The sequence below is a fragment of the Chelonia mydas genome, chromosome 10, assembly GCF_015237465.2.
Source record: "Chelonia mydas isolate rCheMyd1 chromosome 10, rCheMyd1.pri.v2, whole genome shotgun sequence".
In the NCBI taxonomy this organism is placed as follows: domain Eukaryota; kingdom Metazoa; phylum Chordata; order Testudines; family Cheloniidae; genus Chelonia; species Chelonia mydas.
In genome coordinates, this window is record NC_051250.2 from 78,549,979 (window position 1) to 78,569,676 (window position 19,698).

The following is a 19,698-nucleotide window of genomic DNA, read 5'->3' on the forward strand; positions in this document are numbered from 1 at the left end:
ACTGACCACAGGAATGAAATCTCTCAAGCAAAGACCGTCTATCGAAGGGCTTGTGTACATAGGGAGCTTAACTGCAATAGCTATTGCAGAATAGCTCCCCATTCAGAGACCTTCTTATTCCGGAATAAGACACACAGAGTTATTCTGGACTAGCTATAGCACTTCAAATACACACCCTACCCTAATCCAGAATATCCCCCCGTGCAGACAAGCCCTAAGTATTTGTTCATTCTTTGTATTTTCACGTTTCCTTTCGTATGAATGATGTTGCTGCATTTCAGCCATTGCTAGCAATAGAATGACTGAAGTGGCAGAATCCCAGTGGTATCTTTACAAATGTTATACCACTTACTAAGTCTTCAGAAAGACCGTTTTAGTCCTCCGTCACTGAAATCTCTTCCCTTAATAATTTAGACTGTCTGAATAAGTTAAAGCCCATGACATATCAAAGACTCAGAATGACTGTTTCTGAATTGATTTGTCTATCTCGAGCAAAATCTTAATGTAACATTATTGCTAAACCAGTGGAATGTTCCCCTTAATGAACAAGCTTCCATGAGAGGCAGTGAGAGCAATCTGAACAATAGCATTGATATTCGGACTTTAACTGTGAGCTACAAATATGGCAAACCAGCACTGGCAATATTGATAGCAGAGTCCCCACTGATCTTGCTATCTTGTGATGCCACCCACATCTGTGCTCTTAGGATGAGCAAACCCCAAAGGGTTGTGGGGTTCCATTTTGATACACATCTAGAAGTCACTCTGCCACTCTAAAAATCGCTGGAGAACAGGCTCTTTCTTGTGACTTTTCTGGTTCTCCCCGGGCAGTATAGCCCAAACCAGGAAATGAGGAAGTGCAGCCTTAATCAAAAGCTTTGGACTAAGCATTGTCATAACTCAAAAATTGGTTTTAGTTCTGGTGGGTCATTTGTATGTGCTGCATTGTGCTTATTTGCTATACAAAGTCAGGCCAGCTCAGTACTTTGTTAGGAGACTTCCCCCGGACAACAACTATGTGCCACAGGAAATGGTTTGGGTAATTTCAGTAGCTGGCATTCCTTTCCATGGACCAGATTCTCCTACCCTTGCCCGTGCTGCATAGTCCCATCGATTTCATTAGGACTTATCACGGAGCCGTGTACTATTCAGTGTAAAGAAGAATGGCAGAATCTTGTCTTGAGTTTCACAGAACCAGTGCTCTGGCATGGTACTAGGTGGCTACTGTAATGCTGGAGATGCTTGCAGTCAGTCTAGGTTCTACATCCACTATGCCCTGGCCAAGTTTCAACACAAGAGGTTGCATTTTGTCTCCTTAGATTTCCTCTGCAGTTTCGAGTGGCTGTGGTATACTTCCTCACTTGCTGTTCTAAAATGCTACGTAATGTTGCTGTGCATGCTTAAACAACTGCTTCTTTCCACCTCAAGATTTTGCTGCATTTCAGTGGCATGGGAAGTGAACCTTCACCTACTGCGCTTCACAGGGGCCTTGGGAAGGCTCAGAAATGTTTGTAATTGTAATGCACTTTGAGATCCTCAGATGAAAGGCACTGCAATATTAGTACGTACTGTTATTCTTCAAAGCAGTTCACCTACCAAGCTGTGCAGGAATGGTCTTCATATTAAATTCCCCAAATAACCTCCTGTATAAATATTGGGACAGTAAGTTGGATGTCGAAGGCTTTGAGTAGCAAGATCAATTTTTAGTTCTCCCTATGTTGACTCCAGGGACACACGGCTCTTTAATGATAGGAGAGCATATGGAATTTTAAAGGGCCCAAAGGCTTTCTGAAAGGTATTTATAGAGGCCGAACTCTTTGAGCATGAATGTTTGTTTCCAAAGAGCTGTTGCTAGTAAAGGTTTATGTGCAGAATTTAGAAGGGACACCTAGACTAACATTTTCCCTCTAAGAAAAAATCCCAAGGAATGTTTACAGACTCACTAATGTGCTCTGTCTCTCAGCTTCAGTAAACCCCTCTGGACTAAAACCAAGAGGAACTCAGTACCTGGATTTACGGTACATTAGAGTGTGGTAGAAAAACCTTTACTGCTGCCTGGGTAACTGCCTGCTGTACAACCTCCTTAGTTAAGTCTGGAGATGGAGCCCAACGGCAGATTCAGACAAATTCAAGTCTCCTGAAATGGGGCAGCAGGGGAGGGCAGGTAGACAGCCAGTTTAAGTGTTTTGTGTCCTACTGATCCTGCAGAATGAACGTCTAGTCTCTACTCCTGGAGACATATGTCTATTTCACTATACTAAAACTTCAGTCTCTTCCTACATCGCATGAACTGTACTGATAACAAGCACTTCCATACTGCCTTTCATCTATAGCTCTCCAAGTACTTTACAAAGGAGAGCTAGCACTATTAACCCCACTTTTCAGATGGAGAAATCAGGTGCAGAATGATTAAGTGACTTGTCCAAGGTCACTCAGCGAATTGATGGCAAAGCTGGGAAGAGAACACAAGTGACTCCTCACCCAATACCCTCTGCATTGTCATCTTACAATGTCATTGCTCCCCTAAGTGTGAGAGAGAAAAAGGGAAAACTGTCCAACAGTTACCTCCAGGCTCAGATGTGAAATCTGAAATGGTGATGCAGAGGTGGTAAATATCCACTCTGCCCTCAGCTAGGACTGTGCTTGGAAGTGCTTCAGTATTTCCCGATTGGTTCTGCTTTCCCTCTTTTATGCCAAAGGTATTTTAAACGGAGTACTATGCACCTGGTCCTGGTCAGCCCCATCCGATTACAAACATCGGCCTCACCAATTGCCTGTTGGGTAAATGCATCATTTGGTACACCAAATGCAAGTTCAAATGCTTATGATGTTAATAACCGAACAGTTTGGATAAGTGAATGGGAGGTTTCAGTTTGCATGTACCAATTTAACTAAATGAGTTTTCTCCTGCAAAAGACCATTATAAGCTTTGATTAATTGTTCCTACAGTAAGTGTCGATCTCAGAACCTTTTATTTTTAGTTCAAGAAAGAAAACTTTTTTGTAAAATTTACATTGCCCCCCCGCCTTTTTTTCCCCTCCAATTTTCCATGTCACACAGACCCGGGCATGGGTAATACAATATAAGTTTGTGCCCTGCCTCTAGGTGTCTTCTTTTAGTGTTCCCATAGCTATACATATTGGCAGAGTACACTGTATTAATTACCACTTCATCCATTTATTTTATCTTTTTTGCTGAGAAGATAAATAGTACAAATGGTGACTGCTTGTAAAATTTGGGGTGGGATTCATCCCGGGACAATGGAACAGGCAGGTCTGTTTTCTCCCCCCAAGTTTTAATAATCTAAAGGTATTCACACTTGTTAACATAAGGAATAATCTGACTGCGAATGAACAATCCATTCCCAGCTCTTATTGGAAATGCACAGGAGGAGATTCTTCCATGCACAGGTGGCGTCAATCCTGAGAACAGCTGAGCCATCTGGTCCCCGCCAGGAAAGCACGTATGCACATGCTCAACTTCAAGCCCTTGGGTGGTCCTGTTGAAATCAAGGGGACTGTGCAGAGAGTTAAGCATGTACTCAACTGCTTTACTGGATAAGGGCCTGAGTGCTCAGCAATACACAGGACCAAGCCAGTGGTGTCTAGCTGCCCCGTACGCCTTTGAAAATCTCCCACATACTTCAGAACTACTGGACAGTGCTGAGTTCCACATATAGGATGAAATCCTGCCTCCATTGAAATCAATGGCAAAAGTCAATGACTTCCAAGGGGCCAGGGTTTCACCCATAGCTTATAAAAAGATAACCTGGGACAAATTAAGTACAGATGTAAGTGGACACAACTGTGTTTACATCAGTGCTCATGCTCAGGCTATATTTGGCTCATTCTTTAACTAGCATTACTTACCTATTTCTGAAATGTACTGATGCTTGAAACATGAAAAAAAAGTCACCCTGCGGTTGTCTTTGCTGAACCTTTCTCTCAATGAGTTCCAAAGCTGGCTAGAAAAGGGAAAAAACAAACAACCCCAAACTGAAAATTTCAATATTGTTTCTGATTCATAGGGTTTGTGATCACATAAGAAGATAAGAATATAAGAACAGCCACACGGGGTCAAACCAGTGCTCCATCTAGCCCAGTATCCTGTCTTCTGACAGTGGCCAATGTGAGATGCTTTAAAAGGAATGAACAGAAAAGGCAATCATCAAGTGATCCATCCCGGTTGTCCAGTCCCAGCTTCTGACAGTCAGAGGCCTAGGGACACCCAGAGCATGGGCTCGCATCCCTGACCATCTTAGCTAATAGCCTGTGGTACAGCATGGCCAGAGGGCAGCAGCAGCAGAGTGTTAGAAGGGAGCCTTCTTCCCTGTAGAGGGAAGAAAGTTTGCTATAGATTAATTAAAGCACCTGAAGCCAGTTAGAGCACCTGAAGCCAGTCACCTGATAAACCCCCCCCTGCTTCAATCAGACAAAGGAAGGAGTTGAAGCAGAGTGGATTGGTGTTGGAGCAGAGAGCAGTTTGGAGGAGGTGAAGCAGAGTGGATTGGTGTTGGAGCAGAGAGCAGTTTGGAGGAAAGCAGAGGAGAGTTTGGAGAAGTGCTGCGGTGGGCTAAGAAGACCAAGACCCTAAGTAAAGGGGCACCTGGTTTGTGCAGAGGGAGGGGAGGAAGCCCCCCAAGCTGAAGGGCAGGAGAGGGAAGTAGTCCAGGGGAAGAAACCGCTAGTTCAAGCAGTTTACTGCTATCCCTAGGGCCCCTGGGCTGGGACCCGGAATCGAGGGCGGGCCTGGGTCCCTCCCTCTCCGCTCCCTTCCTCTAGGACACTAGTGGGGCAGTTAATACCCCAGTTTGGGGCGAGAAACGGTGCCCTGAACCCTCCCCAAGAAGAGAAAGCGCGAGACCTATCAAAGTAGTGCCAGGAATTTGCCACAAGCCATTGATGGATCTATCCTCCATGAACTTATCTAATTCTTTTTTGAACTGTGTTATAGTTTTGGTCTTCACAACATCCCCTGGCAAAGATTTTCACAGGTTGACTGTGTTCTGTGTGAAGAAGTACTTTCTTTTGTTTGTTATAAACCTGCTGTCTATTAATTTCATTGGGTGACTCCTGGTTCTTGTGTTATGTGGAGGGATAAATAACACTTCCTTATTCACTCTCTCCACACCATTCATAATTGTATAGACCGCTATCATATCCCCCCTTAGTCATCCCTTTTGCAAGCTGAATAGTCCCAGTCTTTTAAATCTCTCCTCATATGGAAGCTGTTCCATCCCCCTAATCATTTTTGTTGCCTGTCTCTGTACCTTTTCCATTTCTAATATATCTTTCTTGAGATGAGGCGACCAGAACTGCATGCAGTATTCCAGGTGTGGACTTACCATAGATTTATTTGGTGGCATTATGATATTTTCTGTCTTATTATTTATCCTTTTCCTAATGGTTCCTAACATTCTGTTCACTTTTTGAATTACTGCTGCACATTGAGCACACGTTTACAGAAAACTATTCACGATGACTCCACAATCTCTTTCTTGAGTGGTAACAACTAATTTAGACCCCAACATTTCATATGTGTAGTTGGGATTATGTTTTCCAATGGGCATTACTTTGCATTTCTCAACATTGAATTTCATCTGCCATTTTGTTGCCCAGTCACCCAGTTTTGTGAGACCCCTTTGTAACTCTTCTGAGTCAGCTTTGGACTTAACTGTCTTGAGTAAGTGATGATGGACCCATTCTTTGTGTTTTTCAAAAATGTTCATGACATTTTTAATAGAAAGTTTATTAAAGTTTTATTAAACTGTTATTGAGATAGTTACAGAAATATTTCATTTACAAGCCACCTCGTCTCACCAGTTTTCATACACAAAATATTTGGATAACATTTATTGTTTTAAAAAATTGTGTTTAAAAAAAAAAGGGGAAATTAAAAACTAAGAAAATTATGAACACTTGTGTGAAATTTTTCATTCTTGATGAAAGACCAATTTTTGATGAAAAAAACTTTTGATTCCAAAATTTTCAACCCACTGTAATAAGGGAGGGTAATTCTCTTCCTCCTCTGAAGTCATTTGACAAAAATTCCTGCATCTGCTGAAAAATACTGTATTTTCCCCTATCCAGACAGCAAGGATGGAGTTTACAGAAAAAGAACACCCATAGATTCAATTTCTGATGCCAGTTTAATTAGATGTGAGTTATGAATCATGCAGTAATGGGAAAACTCTGAATCCCATTATCACAGTTGACCAAGTGTGTTGCTCAATTTGATTAACCATGCCAGTGACATTTTAAAAAAAAAAATTCTCCATTTCAAAATACCACAGTCTGAGATTTCTTTGAAATATCTGTTGCAACAGGCAATGGATGAAGAGCCACACAGATTAGCATGTGATACATGTGATCAAGAAGTTTATGCTAATAGAAAATTTAGTCCATCAGGGTCTAGGGCATTTCTTGGTTGGGAACTGAGTGTCTGAGAGAAGGGTACAGAAAGTAAATATTTCATCTCTTTCATTTTTCATCCAGGCATGCTTGGAATCCTTCCTCATCAATAGAGGTTTTGCTGGATGCTGGCAGTGTCCCGCGGGCAATGCACAAGATTAATACTACTCCCTATCTAATTACAGGTTTACTGACGGATATTACTAAGGCCGCAGCAATGCAAGTTCCTTACATGGCACCCCCACCCCAGCCCTGTCTGAAGCTTACCAAAAAAGAAAAAAAGGTAAGATTAGTAAGGCATGAAGGCATGACTCGAATTTCATTTCTGCAGTAACAGAGTAGCTAATATTTTTCTCCTAAAGTAGGACAAACGTAAAGGTAACTTTTTTTTTTTTTTTTTTTAATGAACCATCTGGGCTTACACTAGCACTAGATGCTTTGTAGTCTGGAGTATGAGGTAATGTTAACGAGTAACAAAGAGGGTTTTCTTCAGCTGTTTGTGTTCACTGGTGAATATCTTTCATCAGATAATGTCTAGTCAGGAATGCGTGTAGGCAGGATTCTACCAATTGCTGTGCAGGTAAAACAAAGTTGGCCTGTTTTGCTCTAGGGACAGGTAATGGATTCAGAATTAAATTAAAAAAAAACAAAAAGAACCGACTGATCAAAAATAAAGGTGGGACAATAGGGTCACTTAAATGTGGAATCAGGTTCAAAGTTGTACTCCCAGTGTGAAACAGGGATAAAGTTTTGTGGCTGTTCTCTGTGATACTCTCAGACTTGATACTCCCTGAATCCACACAGTAGTGCTCTGAGCACCCCAGAAAGTGCCTTTCCCCCCGTCCCATCCCAGAGAGTGACAGCATGGGAGGATGGGTGAGTGAGCCCATGTAGGACCTAGGGAAAACTACCAGGGGTAGAAAGGGGCCTTTTACTGGGGAAGGGGGCCAAAGAGGGAACGTGAAGGTGAGAGGAGACAGAGAGGGAGGAAAATAATCAGCATAGAGAGACAGAAACCAGAGCAGACAGTGGCACCTGGCACTGGCCACTGTCAGAAGACAGGATACTGGGCTAGATGGACCATTGGGCTGACCCAGTATGGCCGTTCTTACGTTCTTATGACCTGTAATGTTTATGACATGAGTACGGACACAGTGTATAGCAAGACCACAGGCCTGCTGCTGCTCCCAGTGGAGGGGAGGGTTGATGTTGACATCTCATTGCTGGGCTGAGGGTTCAGAAGAGGGGGGTGGGTAGGTGGGAGGGAGACTTTACCTGATAAGTAATATCTGAATGTGCGTTTACCCTCAAACCTGCTGTGGATTTCTGGAAGAGCTTGCCGGCCTGCTGCTCCCTCTAGCGCACACCTTCTCACCCACTCAGGCACTGCATCTCCAGGGCACTTTTCCGTTCTTCCGTGGATGCACCAGAGAACTTCGCCATTTCCAGCTCTGTTCTGTAGACTCAGGTGGTCTGTAGGTTTCAGAGCAACTGTAGAGAAACATCTGAATTGACCCCCAGACTTGGAGTTTCAGTCATCACTAATGCAAAGCAGCCTATTCACCAGAGAGCCACTCCAAAATGAATTAAAGCTTAACACACATCCCTCCCTAGAACCTCCTTTCGGCTGATCATGTATATCTTCATCATGAAAGGAATCACTGAGGTTTATAGGGATAACGGCATCCCCACCCTTAACTATGGTGACCACTACGCAGAAATGTGTGGTGAGCTAGTGAATTGAGCCGGGCAAGGTTTTTCTGACAAATAATTTATTGATCAAAAAATATTCAGCAGTTTCAGGTTTGCTGAAATAGTTTGTGAATTTGGGTCGAATTGAGCGACTAGTTTGTGCTAAAAATAAAATGGGGAAAGGTATTTCCATAAAAAGTCTAAATGTTTTGACTTTTCATTTAGACACAAGGTTTTATTTAGAAATTTTGCTAGATTTAACTAAAAAACCAAGCAAGCCCTCTCCCCCTCAAAAATAAAAGCCACCCCACCCCCCGCAGTTCTTTTTCTGTTTTTAATTTCAAAGAGAAGAAATGAATTTTTTGAATCAGCCACCAAACTGAAAAATCAATTATTTGTCCAGCTGTACTAGGGAGTACATCTATCTGTACATCTTATTATCCCTTTTATTTCAAAGCATGGTGTAGATCTCCATATACAGGTATTTTTAATATGGTTGATGTTGTGTTGCCTTTCTGAGTATTTTCCCTCTAGCTGTTTGGAGGTCAGAAATTCAAATATTTTTATCCACTTCTCAAGATTAGGTGTGTGGTTTTCCTTCAAGGAAATCAGATTTTTGTGACAGCATGATATGAAACAGTGACTCAAGACTCTTTCCCACATTAAAGGAGAAGCACTTGTGACCTGAAGAGACTTCTACTTGTTATGGAAATACTTTATTTCAGATTCCAGGATCATTTCCATGGAGCAGCATCATGGATTTTGTTTTCATTTCACATGGTCTCTTGCATAATTGAGTTGGGATGAGACAATCAGTGGAGTTTGCTGTTGCCTATTACAAGGAGACAACTAGAAGCCTTGACTGAGATGAGGAACTCCATTCTGCTTGAGCTGTACTAAGAGACTGAGGCTGTATATTAGAGCGATTTCCCTGGCCTGAAGAGCTTACATGCTAAATAACAAGAAAGACAAAGGGTGGGAGAAAAGAAAAGTGCTGTTATCCCCACTGGGGAACTGAGGCACAGAATGATTAAAGGGTAGGTTTTCCAAAGTTTTCCAGCAGTCACCATTGTGACGCTTATGGCCACAGATTTTAAAGAGTTGAGCTTGTCCAGCCGTTCACCCAGGAACGTCTGTGGCACGGCCAGGAACTGAACCTTGGTTTCCTGAATGCCAATCAAGTGCCTTAACCACAAAGACTGTCTCCCCCCACCCCAACCTCTCTTTTTAAGACCAATAGTATTTACAGGCTCCTAAATGGATCATTGCATCCTGGGAAATGTAGCAGTAGAATGGTACGGGCTATTTGGCCTGTGAGAATGCAATTAGGCTACCCCTGCTCTGGTGCTCCACAACCTGACTCTAAAGAAATCTGAACACCAAGCGACCCTTTGGTGCACTGAACTTCTCACTTACTCCCCCCTCCCCCTTTGTATGTGTTATCTTCTAATAATACCTCCTCTATGAATTCATAGCCTACAGCACAGACATTAGATAAATAAAGCCAGAGTGGGTCCAGCGCCAAACTGGATTGCATAAATATACTGAAATCTTGAGTAGTTAGGCTTTACTTGCTGAGACAATTTAAGAAGTGCTTGTAACTGGTGCAAAGTTTCCTGACAAGTGGAGGAGCATGAAACTGGAAATCAAGAGGAGGAAAGGGGGCGGGGGTGATTGATGATACTGCACCACTCAAGGGTGTATTTGTTTGACTAGGTGTCAGTCTTTTTGACAGTTGAGCAGTACATTTCTTTCTACCAATTTAATGGCTACATATTGAAATGGATGCAAAGTGACATTGAATTTTCAACTTCAAAAAAGTGGGATGGAAAACAATCCATACTCCCTGAGGCAGGAAAACAGCAATTTTTTATAGTACAATTATGCCGCTGCTTTGAGAACAGCATTAGCTCTTTGGCTGAAGAACAGATGCAGGATTCACAGCAGGGGCGGTGGGTGTGTGGAAGGTTATGTGGGGGAAAGAGTTGAACTAACTGAGACCGGGGCTTACTGCTAACTGAGGGAGGGACAAGGCAAAGCCAAAAGCAGGCAGGTTCAGATCTGGTTCTCATTTGATTGGTCCACAAAGTTTGGGGTTGGTGGGGAAGGGGGAATTCAGCTGGAGGGTTCTAGGGACTACTTGTGCTTCCCAGGACCTCCTGTCTCTCATTTCCCACCTCCCATTAGGGAAGAAGAACTATTCTGAATGGATCGATTCATTTTTATAAGCTTGTATGTGTGTGAAATAGAAAAGAGACAGGACCAGGTTTTCTTGTGCTTTTCCTGAGCAGGCACTGTATATTTTTTTCAGCTTTAACTTCTGTGATGTTTAAAGTTACTTTGTTATAACGACATTAATACACCACCCAAGCTGGGATGATCTTTTTGTGTCTGACATCACAAAAGTCCTGTTGCTCCAACGATGTGTCACATAGAAACATGCTGCCATTGCAGGCCATATACTAGTGGGCTAAGTGCTATGGGCAAGAGCCTCTTTTGGTGTAAATCGGCATAGCCATTGTGGAGCTATGCTGATCTACACCAGATGAGGATCTGGCCCAGTGTGTTTTTCATATTCTGAAATGTAAGAATGTGTTTTAAAAGAAAACAAACTAAACTTACTGCCTTTCGTTGAAACCATTAGCCTGACAGGGAAAGCTTACTTATGTTGGCACTATGCTTGGGTAATTAGGTGTGTGCCTTGTGTTTTGCACTGAGGTTTACTTCAGGGAACTAGAATTTTACCAGGTTCACTTGGCTTGAGACATTTTTTTTTGGAATGTTTTCAGTCCATGTAAGATTGAGCACAGTTGTTTTGAAATATTTGAATTGCACTGATTATAAATGTCTGAACCCATAGGCGCCGACTCCGTGGGTGCTCCAGGGCTCAAGCACCCACCAAAAAAAATATTAGGGGGTGCTGAGCACCCCCATGGCCGGATGAATCTCTTTGGGCCCCGGTGTCCAGACCACGGCCCCGCCCCCAGCTCCACCAATGCTTTGCCCCAAGACCCTGCCCCTGCTTGGCTTCTTCCCCACGAGGCCCCTCCCGCCGCTCGCATGGAGGAGAGGGGGCAGAGAGGAGGACCCGCCAGCAATAATAAAAGTTAGCACTTGTGTCTGAATCTGAGAGAATACTGACGAATTGGCACCTTTATAAAGAACTTTACACCGTCTTATTTCACTCTCCAACAACATGTAACAAAGCTTACTATTGCCAAGTGGAGCAGGGTGCTGTCAAGCGTTTTGAAATGCCAATAAGTTCAGAAACATGGTTTGGAAGCTGTCAGCTGAGCTTTGCTGGTAGAGCTTAAACAGGCTGAGCATATCTGCGTTCTCATTTTTTATTTGTCTGTGTGTGATGTGCGCGGTCACCTTGATTTTAGGTGGTATGGATGGGAGCAGGAAAAATTCATCTCTAACTGACCTTCGTAGCTTCAACTCCACATCCCCCACCGAATCGAACTCGTTTTGGAGGCAATGGTGCTTGTGCCTGGTTTAGTGTACATCACGTCACTGGTAGATTGTCGGTGGCCTTTAACTTCCATGATGTCACTTTTAAATGTCATTCTTCAGATTGACAAGGTGAGTGAGGTAATATCTGTTATTGGACTAACTTCTCTCAGTGAAAGAGCCACGCTTTCAAGCTACACACAGCTCTTCTTCAGCTCTCCAGTGTCACTGCTGAAAGTAAGTGTCATGTCCTGAGCACTTGTGGGCGTTAAAGACCGCACGACACTTTTTCCAATCATGGGGGTGTTAAACTTGGCCACATTCCAAACAAAGTAATTGCATTCAGATTCTTTAAAATTCTCCGGCTGGGTCAATTGGATGCATGGTATTTTTTCACTTCCTTTTCTAAGGTGGTGTGCGATTATAAGTGACTTGCCCAAGGTAACACAGGAAGTTTGTGGTGGAGCCTGGATGTCCTTTTCCCCGCTCTGGTGTCGCCTGGCAGGAGGCAGCTGGATGTGGAAGTGGAAGGGCTGTTATGCTTACCAGCTTGGAGCTGGGGAAGGATCTAGTGGATAAGGGCACTGGAATAGGAGACATGAGACTTGCGTTCAGTTCCTGACTCAGCCACAGACTTCCTGTGGGGTCTTGGGCTGGTCATTTAGTCTTCCCTGTGCCTGTTCCCCATGGCAACATGAGGATAGCACCTCACTGCCTGATAGGGCATTCTGACAGTAAAATTCCTTAGTGACTGTGAGGTGCTCAGATACTATGTGATAGGGGCTCTATAATTATCTAGGTAGGGGTCTGGAAGTGAGCGTAAAGGAGCAGTGACCGCACCTTTTTAAAAGTGTTTCAAGAGTGGCTGTCCAGCAGACCCCCTTTCCCCATGCCCACCAGGAGCTGTTGTGTCTTATACCACCCTAACACATCCTGCCAGTACCGCTGGAGCTCCTGGAACGCTTCCATGCTCATCGTGCCAGAGCTTGCAGCACCATGATTTAGCTGGTGGTTGGTGAAGAGCCTTGCTGTCTTTGGGGAATGAAGGGAGCTATGGGTAAGAACTCTGGTCAAGATTTGCAGAAACAACTAGTCATTTTGTGGGGCTGACCCAAGACACTTCAGAGTGGCCTGATTGCATCCACCCTCTCTAAATCAGGTCCCTTTTCTGGGGTTTCCAGTGAGGCACCCAAAGTCTTTGGTTGCTTCTGAAAAATCTTCGCTGTTATCTTTCACACATCATTTTATCTTAGAAAACAAATAAAACATCTCATTCACAAAAACCCGAACCATTTCTGGCATTCAGAGAGCCCCGCACACATATGAGGCTAGTTATGATGACTTGGCAACAGTGCTGTAACCAGATGATCCGAGCACTCTTTGGACCTGCTTCAGCATTGTGTTACTCTAGTTTCAAGGGGGCGTAACGCTATTGGCATAGCACCGGAGTAACGCAATGGTGTTGCAGGCCCCTGGCTCGTCTCTCCTGGCTTCTTGAAAATCTTGCTTGTTTCCTCCCAGATGCCAAGCTCACGATGAGGATTAGACATGGAATTAACTTTAAGCAGTTTATTAAAGCTAGTAAAGCTCATGCAGGACCCTTGGTCAGGCAGTGTGCTTTGCCACGTCAGTCTTTGCTTCCAGTTTAACACCGATCGTTTTTGTAGACCCAAAATCAGACTTGATTAGACCCGACACATTTAAGCTTCCCAATGGCCAGGGTGGTTGAATCTGACACCTAATGAAAGACGCTGTGTTTCTGTTTTTGCTAACGGAAAGGAAAACAGAACAGCTACAGATCATCTGTCTGAAGGAGACTGTAATTACCACTCCCAGAAATTATTTCTTATTTAATGAAACATCTATTTAGGCTGAACAAAGGAATTTTAGAGAAGAGAGCACAGAAGGGTGGGACAGGGAACACAGACTAGAACACAGTTGCAATTACAGGGAATAAAATTCTCTTGACATTATGACGCAGTTTGTGGGAGATCTTATTAGAAACCTTGCCAGGCCAGAGCAACGTGTTCTTCTATACACATACAGTGTGTCTATTTATACCCACCACGGACCCATATCTATAGTTCTCCAAAATGCACAGTGTAAATGCAGCTCATTCTTGAATGCAAGCTTTTAAAAAGCAATCTGCTTTATTTTCTGCAGTGAGGTGCCAAAAAAACTCTTCCAGCAGCGGGTGCCAAGTCTGGTAACGCCCTCTCCCAAATCTGAAGGGAAAATATCTGTGAGCCAGATTGTGGTAGGGGCTGGGCAAGAGGATCCTCTTCTTTGGAGGTGCAATCCTGATCCTGGGACTCCATGAACACGAGGAACTAGGGGCTCTAGCATCGCTGTCAGCACAAAGGGGGTGAGGAGGGGTAGGCTGGGAGCAGAAACATAGTCTTGCTCTGGCGGGTGTAGCAGGAGCCATGTGGCACTGCGAAGACTGGCACAATAGCTTAAGGTGCTCCCGCTGGGGCAATGCAGCGTTCTATCGTCCGCGACCACAGTTTGGTGCTTAAATCTGCAGCTTTTGCTCTGTTTTAACTCTACCGGTGGAAGTTATGGTTGAGTTCCCAGTATGATCTTTAACCTACAGGCATATTAACGTACCAAGAAAATGCTCTGTTCTTATTATCCAAGCACAGGACAGGCCACATCCTGTTTGACATTGATGGGCTTGAGTGCAGGGTATGGCTATAGATTTAGCAATGGGCTGGATAGGTTTGCAAGGGTGTGAGGATCTCCCAACTATTGAGCTCACTGGGATTTCATCTCCCATGCTCCTACCTCGCTCTCCTGCGTGCCACCCTAGATTTCCTATCTGCCCCTGCAACTGGTGCCTGCTAGAGTGATATGACTGTGTATTACTCTCTTCAGTCAGCACAGCACCAGCTGTGATGTCTCAGCCCAGCTCTGTAGTCTCTGCAGGCAAGCAGGTGTTTCGGGGTATCCACAGCAATAGGGATTCTGCAGTCAGCTGATCTCTAAACCTTCAACATTCAGCCAGTGTTTATCTCATTTACACAGTCTGATTATTTCACAGCAATGCCCCAGATCAGAAGGCTGGTATGTTTAGTCATTTATGTAATGTTTTTCTACTGATTTGACTGTCAAAAAACTAGGCAAATATTGAGATTTTCCTTCCAGGGACAGACGTTGTGGATTTTAAGCATTTTTCTTCTTCCTTTTTATTTTAATTCCTCTTTTGGAAAACCGTGCTGCTGGGATATCTTTTTATTGCCTGCGTTCAATGAATACTATGTACTGTAGCATACAGTAAAGTCAGGCCATGTAGGAAACAACAGTAGATTTAACCTCTAGCACTGCTATAAAAGCAGCCTTAGTAAAACTGGGGGTAAATAATACAGCTGTGGAAATGACCTTTCTCCAGTTTATGGTGCTGAAATCCCCCAACCCCCCTTAATTAAAAAAAACCCTTAGTTTTTGGTGTTAAGTTTCATAGACAAGTTCAGGTATGAAACAGGGGATCATTCTAAATGTTATGAAAGGGACTTACAATTCAAAGTAACCCATGGGAAGAAGAATATGTAATCTTAAGTCTTCTTACTGTAGAAGGGGAATTAGAAAAGATCAGGGAAAGCTGCATAAGCAAACCCTGCGCCCAGTCAAACCAAAAGCAAAGCAGCAGAGAGGCCAAGATTTGGTGACCTAGAACCAGACTCAACCAGTTTTCAGCGTGTAATGGTCAGTTTCACCCGTGCCGGGCTGCAAACCCCGGGAGAGTTTCCACTGCTGCCCTCTGCCATTGCCCGTGCAGGGAGAAAGGCAGCTTTAATTTGATTCTTGGGCACTCGCTGCTGCAGGGGTCCCCTGGCTCACCAGCCATGCCTCCTCACCAGGCTCTGTGAAGATGGCCCTGGAACCGCAAAGGCCCCTGCTCACAAGGAAGGCTGTAGCGCTGCCTCACTCTCTTCCACAGACTTTCCACTGCCAGAGCTGGGCTAGACGCAGAAGCATCTATGGCCCAATGTATCAAAGATGCCCTCCCCACTTTCCATTACTGCTGGTGGAGTCTCACTCCAGTTCCCGGCCCCTCCTGCCATGGCTCCTTTGATGGTCCTTTAGGAGTAGACACTCAGGTTCTTAAATATCTCTGAAACTCCCATTAAAAGACAACCGTCCAATGCTGAGTGGGCAGCAGCAGTGCCTTGGGACGAATCCATTACGGCATATGGACACTGGCTTTTCATCAGGCCCCTCATAATCACATTAGCACCTGCCCTTGTGGTGCACACCTGCGGCTTGTGGGCCTGTGCAGGTGGCCATAACGACAGTATAAGGAGAACCTCCAGCGGGTCTCGAGCAAGCCAGTATTCCCATATGCTTCCAATTAGAGCCGGAAGCAGGAGCCCTAGACCCCGAAGTGCAGTAGGTGGAGGCGTGTCACGGAGTGAACGCTGTGCATTTCCCCGCACTGACAGAACACTGTAGCTCTGTGCAGCTCCACGGCTGGCGGGCACGATTGGTACACCGCATTCCTCCCTGCTGTCCTGCAGAGGAGCAGCTTTAAAGGGAGTGGGAGGGACGCTGCTCCATGTCCTGCCTCCGTAACACCCTTTGAACGCTGCCTGCACACCACCTGTCTGTCTTTATTTGCCTCTGCTCTGCAGTTATGGTTAGTACATTTAGGGGCCCAATCCTGCTTCTGCTGAAGCCAATGGCACAACTCCCATTGACTTCAATAGAGCAGGATCAGGCCCTCGAAGAACATGCGAGATAGGAGTTATATCGTTCTCGTGACATTTGATATAAAAGAGATGTCAGAAAACCCACCAATCAGAACAGAGATGCGAGGCCAGCTTTGAACCCATGGGACTCCCACTACCAGCCTGCTTCCCACCTCTGTGTTCAAGCACATGCACCAAATGCCATCTTCCTTGCTCTCTGCTGCCCCAACATAACTCCAGCCTTAGAAGGGAGAGAGGGGCACAGATACAGCAGAGCCATCTTACCGCCGTTACTGACTCTGGGTCGGATCCCATTCGTGATCTGACGGCTCCAGGCCCGGTTTTGTATTGGTATAACTCAGTTAATGGTGTGATTTATTTTTAACTGATACAGTTATACTTGTACATCCCTTAGTGTGGATGCTATAAAGGTGCCTTATACTGATATATTATGATCCCCTTCCTGTATATGCTGTATAAGTGCTTTTATACCAGGATAAGTGCATCGCCCTAGATGGGTTGTACCTCTGTAACTACACTGTTAGAGTTCAGTGGGTTGAACTTTTCTGTGTAGGGAAGGCCTAAGATGCTTTTGACACGGTTACCCTCAATCCCTACTCTGAGTGGACCCAGCCCAAGTCTCACTGAACTTACGGGAGATGGGCCTGAATAAGGATGGAGTAAAAAGCTAAGGGCCTGATTCTGCCTGGCACTTAGCCGGGCGCACCACAGCAGGGGACGGAAGAAGGAGTCTTCCCTGTGTAAGGCCTGGGCAGAACTCCAATTGCTACTCCCCTAGGGGTACAGGACAACCTGGTGTGCCGGGGAGGAGGTGGAGCTGGCTGACCGCAGGTGGTTGGTATGTGCTGCGGTGCCGCAGTGTGAATCTGCTTGTCCGAGGCAGAATGCCTCCTAGTGTTGCCTCAAGAGTTGTGCAGTCCACTCCCACGTTTATTCCAGGCTACATGCCATTTGCATTGTCCTGGCCTTGGGCTTTACTGGAACAGTGTCCCATTGAAATCCATGAATTTGCTTGAATAAAGGCTGAGTAAAAACTAAATAAGGACCTCAGGATTTGGCCCATTATTATTCTTAGCCTCTCGTGTTGCAGAACAATGCATTTTGGAGTACTGTTATCAATATTAGTAGGCAGATTGTAAGAAAGAAGAGACAGTGCTCTAAGCTTCTGGCAGTATCAAGGGTCAACAGTGTAGTGCATCTCAGGCATCAAAACAGCCAGCCTTCTGGAGTAACAGATACCTATGCTCAGGAGACTGCCAAAAAGTAATAGTTTAAAAGACGGAAGTGCAAAGCATAGCTGACACTGCCTCAATGCCAATTTGAGAAGCATTCTAATGCTCTGCATTGTTACAACTATTACATTCTGGCAGTCACCCTGCCATAATTAAGTAGTTTATTCTATCATGTTTTGATAAATTCCAACCTTCACCAGTTGGCTTAGCCTCTGAAGGCTTGATCTGTGACCTGTCTAATATCTGTGGTATTCAGGGATTTGTTTCTGCTGTTCATTAATTCTTTCAAATTGACTATATGATGATGGGGGAAAAAAAAGATGGAAAAATAAATATGAATGTTGTCTCAGATGACAGCTACACAGTTCTCTCTCATTCCCGATTCACAGTCAGCCAGGCTTGTCTAGTCTTGTGAATTACTCACCTAAGGCAATGACAGATAACTGAATATCACAGTTTTTCTCCAAAGAGTTGCTGCAACATAACCATTAGTGTTGTAAATCGGGCATCCGGGAGCATGGAACTGCACAAAAAAGGCATAATGTGATCAGAGCAGGATTAGTCTTACTTTTTTTTTTTTTTAACTGTCATTTTGACAATAGTGTTAGCCAAAGCACATTCAAATAACATGCTGGAATGATTAAAGAATTAAGCCCTTGCTCCAACTTATATTTTGACTGAAAAGCCGGTATCATCTATAGTTGATTTCCAATTAGAAACAGTTTCTAGTAACACGTCTCACTGGAAAAGTGTTAAAATCCAAAGGTAAAGTGATATCCTGTTGTTTACAGACTACTGGCTTTAAACAGGAAATGGGCCCTGGGAAATAGTCTTAGAGATTTCCAAAGGGAATCCTTACTCGGCTGTAATTAGCTTAATCAGCCACTGGGTATCACTCTTGTTCCATATAAATCCAGCACAACAGATATTTTTGTGGAGCTGGACAACTTGACTATTAAAGGGACATTGACAAATATAGTTTAGATCTAAAATCTGACCTGGCTTACAGTATATACATTTCATAATTGGATGGGGAATTGTCTTCCATTTCTAATTACCTACCATCTTAAAACTTCCTCCGTAAGATTGCTGATTTTGGCACTCTAAAGTGTGCTTTGTGTGGAGATGAACTTTGTTCCATACGGGAAGGTTCTGCAACGATAGATACACTACAGTTTATCTCCAAAGAGAATTCAGATGAAAACAGGGCTTGCTGTTATTCTACCTGGCACGATCCCTTAATACCACACATTAAGACTGCGTTCGATTAATGCAGTGGTGCAAGTAGAAATAATTTGCCTCATGGGAGGGACACAAGGGGGGGCACGTGACCTCCCCATCGGACCCTCCATCTGACTCCTCTCCGCCCTGCCCCCGGCCTGGGGTCCGCATGCTCTCCCCATCCCCTCTGACACCCCCCTTGTATATAAAACATCAACATGCTTAACTACTCACTTTCCCCCCAAATATGTAATATTCAGTCTGTTTATATGGAATATGGGAATTGGGTGAGGAGCGATTTCAGCATATGTATGACTTATTAAAAGACAAATTTTAAGTAGAACTGTATCCTAAACTGCTTTATGGTGTTGTACCCAAACACTGCATTTCAACGCGGGATTCAACTTCCTTTATAGGAACAGACTCTTGAAACTGTTACCAGTCCACAAAGTGGTCCGTAGTCCCATTGTCTTCCATGGAACTGATCAAATGATTAAGGGTTTACAGTGTTAGGTTTCAAGTTTGTAAATTGTTCTGGATGAAGCTGACAAGGCCTGAGCTGTCAGATCAAAAGGAGCGTCATTCGACTAAAGGTGGGCAGACGTGTGATACGTCTTAGCTCCGTTGCTAAGATGAGGAACATCTTTTCAGCAAAGTTCTTGGCAGATTCCTGAGGCAGCTGGTTTAAGGCTTTCAGTGTCCGGCATTATAATCTTCACTTACAGTTCTCTCACCCACAAAGCTGGAAAATGAGGCATTTGATTTCTTTGTCTTGCTGCTCCAGTTCCAGCTAACAAAATGCATGTTAGACTAGTTTGTCTGCAAAGAAGAATTTTAGGAACACTGGGGATAACACCTGATTCCATTCAGGCTGCAGAACTGGGCTGACATCAAAATTCAAACATCCTCTGGTCAGTGCAACCAGAGACATTTCTCTAATGGTTTGGACTTGATGTGATGCAATATGGATGTCATGGATAC